Source organism: Octodon degus, unplaced genomic scaffold (assembly GCF_000260255.1).
Source record: "Octodon degus isolate 3935 unplaced genomic scaffold, OctDeg1.0 scaffold00036, whole genome shotgun sequence".
NCBI lineage: Eukaryota > Metazoa > Chordata > Mammalia > Rodentia > Octodontidae > Octodon > Octodon degus.
Window position 1 is genome coordinate 2,676,900 of NW_004524612.1, and position 6,257 is coordinate 2,683,156.

The following is a 6,257-nucleotide window of genomic DNA, read 5'->3' on the forward strand; positions in this document are numbered from 1 at the left end:
AAAAACCCATAAGAAACAATACAGAATTTCACTAAACAAAATAATAAGAATTAAATAATGAATGTTATATTGCATGATGTTGTCTTCAAATTAGTTGTTTAGATTACCAGATACAAGCATGCAAAGTTGATTAAAATTTTATAAGAAATTAAAAAGCAGAAGCCAAAAAACTAAGCATTAATTTCTTCTTTCAATGGACCAGCAGAAAGCAGTACATTTATCCAAGCTATCTCATATTTTTTCCCATCCTAATTTGTCTTTTTCTTCACCTTAGTTGTTCCTTTCCTTTGCATACACTCTTTTCCTTTGACAGTATCTGTTGTACCTTTCAGACTATTTTTTTTATTATCTAAAGAGAACACAAAACAAAACAAAAAAAAAAAAGAGAGAAAGAAATGATACAGAATTTCACCAAACAAAACAATAGGAATTCAATAATGGTTGCTACATTACATAATATTGTCTTCAAATTATTTGTTCAGATTATGAGATATAAGTATGAAAAATCAGTAAAAAAAGCTGTAAGAAATTAAAAAGGACAGGAAAACAGAAATAAGAACCAACTGTTCCCCCCATAGACCAGCAGAAATCAGCAGTACCATTATCCAAGCTCTCCTGCATACACACATAGATAAGTCTCTTCCCTTCCCCCTTCCTCATTCCAGTTGTTCCTTCCATTGGAACAGATTCTTTCCCTTTCACAATTTCTATTATACTTCTCAGATTTTATTTACTCTTACATGTTCTTATACTAGCAAGACAATATGATGCTTGCACATGCGGGTCTGATTTATTTCCCTTATGAGTATAGTCTCATAAATTCACTTGTCCTCTCTAGAGAACTTTACTCTCACTTTCAGTTTTGGGGGATATTGAGAACAAAACTCAGGACCTAATGCTTGCCAAGCAGGCACTGTTCCACTGAATTAAATACCTGTCCTAGAGGGCTTTACTCTCAGGACTTCACCTAATGTGAATTACTTCTCAGAGGCCTCAACTATAATTAGCATCACAATAGGGGTTAGAGCTCAATATGTTTGAGTGGCATGTTTCAGTTCACAGTCCAGTCCAGACACAAACGTGTGTGTGTGTGTGTGTGTGTGTGTGTGTGTGTGTGTGTGTATCAATTGCATAGCAAAAATTACTAATCAATTATTTTGGGGAAGTTTTAAATTTCAGTAATTTTCATTGTGTAAGCAATGCAATAACAACATTAAGGGAAATTTGAATATGCCAAAACAATGTACTCATATAATTTTATTTCCCATGTTCCACTGATTTACAGTTATAATTACACATATGCTTTTTAAATCTCATGCTTAAAAGTTAGCTAACGTCAACTGATGTAAATGCTTTCCTTAAAATTACTCATTTGATGCAGTTCACTGTAACTGGAAGAAAGCACAGCACATTCAAGACTGTATTCTTGTTGATGATGAACAAGGAAGTCTTTCTGTGTACAAAGCTGATGTTCCAGGGAGAGAGATGTCTTACTTCAAACTTCTCCTCAACAAGCCCTGAAGACTTAGCTGATCTGCAGATCGTGGTTGATTTGGGGAGAGAGCAACAAGAGTGACCTTAATTTCACATCTAAACATGAGCCATATCCTAGGTTGTAACTATGCTTATCTTTATTCACTTCCATTGATAGCTGATGTCTTTTGTATTTATGATTAAGGAATTGGTTATAAAATTCACTTTTTACTAGGAAATATAGTCTGAAATGCTCAATCAAAATAGTTTGGTTAGATACTAGCTATAAAAGTTTGAGTTCAGGGTTTACTTTATCTTTCTCATTTGTAAAATGGGTCAAAATAATACATAAGCTTTTTTCCTAAAGCACCATTAAGGCAAAGTGTCAAAAGCACATTAAGCTCATAGTGATTCCCAGCATATAGTATGTATTGAAAAAGGAGATACATATATATTAAGTAATAGTATTAACATATGTGTATTTAAAATGTATACCATATTTCCAATATTAGTTATGTGGTTAAATCAACATCAGATAACTGAAGGTCACAAATAAAACTATCAACCAAAAGATGCTATAATAATTCTTGCCAAAATTTGGATGTATTAAAACTTATTCTTGATGGCAGGATTCCAAAAGAGGAGCACAGCAGGCATGAATGACTCAACTTTCTCCTTTAATGATGGACTTCCATGACTCAGTTGATTGCTCAGAGCTATTTTCTGAGTATTTACAGAAGGCAGCAAGTAGATGACCTGCAGAAAATGCCATTCATGAGAAGAGACCATCTGATGCAGTTTACTGTGCTTAGCAAAAATTATAACACATTCAAGGCTGTATCCTTATAGATAGCGAACAAGGAAGTCTTACTGCACACAAAGTTAAGGTTCCAGAGAGATAGATGTCTTACTTCAAACTTCTCAAGAAGCCCTGAAGACTAGCCTTAGCCCATCTGCAGAGTGTGGTTGACTTGGGGAGAGAGCAACAAGAGTGACCTTAATTTCACATTTAAACATGAGGTATATGACTTCAGTGTAAAAGAAAAATAAGTGAAATGTAAACTCAATTCACAATGAAAAGGAATAATTTGCATGCATGTTTGTAGGCATGCATCTACATAGATCTATTGAAGTTGTTGGTTGATAAAATGAGATTTGAAGAACCTTGGGTGTATGACTTTTTTATGGTTCAGAAGAGACTACAAAGATCAGAAAATAAATAGTTTAAAACAAATCCTGGATTTTGTCCATTCTTGATATTTCTAATGATCTTGAAAGATTTCTACAATAATTTTTTTCATTGAGAAGAAAGTTTGAGTAGGTTGGATTTATGGATAACCATTTCACGGGTGAACAAAATTTTATGTTCCTCCATTGTCATCCAGGAGAGACTGGGATTTCTTCCAGGAGCTGTTCAGGCTTCATTAATTTTAAGTCTACCTTCAACTACACAGATCACAGTTACTTAAGAAGAATTCTTATACCATAAGGACAAATAACATTTCTATTCACTATGGAGGCATTTGCTTTTCTTCTAAAAATTATAGAAAACATTTTCTGAAATTCTAGGGATTAATGTTAAGTTAGATAGATTCAGGGTGGGTTGATTCAGTTCATGACTAGTTTACAAAAAATATTTGAGTATCTTGCTCATCAATTTTTTTCCTCTGGATTTAAAATAATAAAATAAGGCTAAAACCATTTGTAGTTTAGAGCAAACCAGAATTAAAAATTGGGGTTAGAGCCAGATGTTTCATCATGTATGAACTATAGTCTTTCATCCACAAAATTTGGGAAAAAAAGAAAATTTTGTTTTGTGTGGAGATGTTAGGTTCACAGAATCTTACACTTAATGGAGACTGAAAATTCCATTTCTCATCCTACATTACTGAAAATCATCTCCCAATCTCCCTTTTTTTCCCTTGGTATTTCTGTCATTCATTTAAACTCTGCCTTTTTATCACAGGCAATTTCAATGTGGGACAGGTCTATTTGCTAGACTATCTTATCTAGAAATAAAAATTCCTTCCCCAAATGCTCGCTAGTTGTTCCTGTATCCCTCTCTCAATACAAGAGAAAATTTGTCCCTTTTTTTTTCCTGATGGCCTTTCACATATTTTGAGAAAACTATTCTATTTTCCCCAGGCTTTTCTTGCTTAGGCAGGCAAATTATATGTGCAATCTCAGAGCCCAGCTGAGATAAAATTCCTCCTTGTCCCTTTATTTATATGACCTTATTGAAACTTTGTAAGTCTTAGGTTCCTGTTGGTAAAATAACAGCAACTGATTTTTATATGTGTCTGAGAATTAAATAATAATGTAGGATCTCAACATATGTTTGTACTATTTTTATTCTATTCAATCCAATCCTTCTTTGTGTAACTTGTCAGGCACTAGAATAGATTCAGATCAGTTTGATTTTAGTATATTTTTGAAAATGTGTATGGATGCATATGTGGTGTGTGTGTGTGTGTGAGAGAGAGAGAGAGAGAGAGAGAGAGAGAGAGAGAGAGAGAGAGATGTAGTAATGTTTCTCTGGCCTCTCAGCCATTGGCATTTTGTTTCCATTGAAACTTTGATTTAATTTCTGCTTTCAGTCACTTCCTTTATTTATCTTAGTGTCAGTGTATACATTAACCTCAATGGAAAATAGTATGGAAATTCCTCAAAATATAAAAAATAGAAGTACTGTATGATTGAACAACCTCATTACTGGAGCAATCCCATATCCAAAGGAACTGAAATTAGTGTGTCAAAGAGATTTCTCCTCTTCTATGTTTATTGTTGCCTATTTATGAAAGGCAAGATATGGGCATGAATGGGTGAATGAGAATAGAAAATATGGTACAGGTACACAAAGTCACACTATTTAACCACACAGAAAAGGAAGTCCTGTCACTTGTGGAAACACAGAAGTGGGGGGCATTACGTTAAGTGAAATAAACCAGGCACATAAAGACAAAATGTACAATTTCTCATTCATATGTAGAGACTGCAGAGGTTGATCTCTCAGAGGCAGAGACTGTAAGAGTGGTTACCAGAAGTTTGGTAGGGTAGGAAAAGGGCAACAATGGATAGAGATTGGTCGACAGATACATTGTTACTCTTAGATAAGAGAAATAAATTCTTATGTTCTGTTGCACTGTAGCATGACTTTGACTGCAATATTACTTTGAAGATTTCAAGTTACTGTAGGTAGCAGACGGGATGTTGGATGTTCTTACTACAAAGGGAGGCTGAATGTATAAGACAATGGATGTGCTAAATGCCCTGATCTGATTACTACACATGTATACATTGAAACATCACACTGCACTTTATAAGTATGTGCAATCATTATGTGTCAATTAAAACTAACTCAATAAATGTGAAATTCAGCCTCTCTTGCTTAGTTGTACTCATACACATGCTTGTACATGCTGTTATCAAGTCTCTGGACATGCAACATCTTTAAAAAGGCTTAGAAAATTAAAAAGTACTGTATTTCATGGCACTTGAAAAGCTTAAATTGAATATCTGACATTTTTATTCCAAAATCTTTTCTCACATTCAGCTATGTATCTTTTTTGCCACTTCTCTTTTCTCCTCTCTTTGCTTTAAGGAGCAAAATTTCCAAAACTTCTCTGAGATATTTTTCCTCATTGAGGTGATCATATTAGGAAGATTTAATTGGTTAGACTCTAATAACACTAGTGGCTTGCATTATAAAGGTGACTGGGTCATAATTAGTAAGTTCCTTTTGGTAGGATGGATCTTACCCCTTTGTAAAAGTTCAATAGAATAATGCAATCCTACCGAGAGCTTTCTGCACTGCCAGTTTGAGAAGGCAATGTAGCTATTTATGGAAGATCTTTAAACAAGAGCAGTTTTTATTACTTTGAAATCACTTGCAGATGTTATTCAGTATCTTTGCAGTTGCCATAAAAGGAAAAAAGAGATATGACACTTGTTACAGCCATCTGTTTAATGCTTTGTTGAGAGACTTTATTCTCTTCTAGCCTTTTCGGATTGTTTTCACGAATCCTTGTCTCTGCAAGGGTGAATCTTTCAAGCCATCACCTTTATAACCTCAGTATTTGCTTGAGGATTTTAAAGTCTACCTTCACTACAGTATTGGGTGGGGTGGTGGCTCTGAGGGCAGGTGTCCAGGCTGCTGTGCCCTGTTGTTTGCTCATTACTTGCCTTAAGTGGAGTTTTCATCAGTGTTGACTGAATGCTGATGGATAGGTGAATGAATGAATACACTTTTCTAGAATGTACTACAAACAAAAACTGAAAAGGTGTGCTCATTTCATTTTTTAGATAAAGAATCCAGGGTCTTAATATCTGTCTGAGTGCCCAGTTATCAAAAAGTAAAACAACAGCTCTTTTTTTACGACTGTTTACTTTATAGAATAGTGCTGTTGATTTGGGGAAACTGGTATGTTACATGACATGGCTTTCTCAGTTTCAATCCCTTGCAACCCCTTTTTTTCCCTCCCCTATCTGGTGATTCCCTTTCCTATCTCAGAGTACATTTATATTTTAGGTTTCTAACATAAGAGAAAGTGTGCACTATTTTAAAAATTATTTTACTGTTTTATTTTAAAGAAGAAATTATACAACTTCAGAACAAGATAATACAATAACAATGTTTGGTTAATACATTTCATATTATCTTTGTAATAATTACTTGAAGTACATGATATAGGCATTTAACTGTCCAAAAAATATTAGCACAAATTTTTCTTTTCAATGAACTAAGAGAATTTAGTAGCATAACTATTTTTACTATTGTATATTTT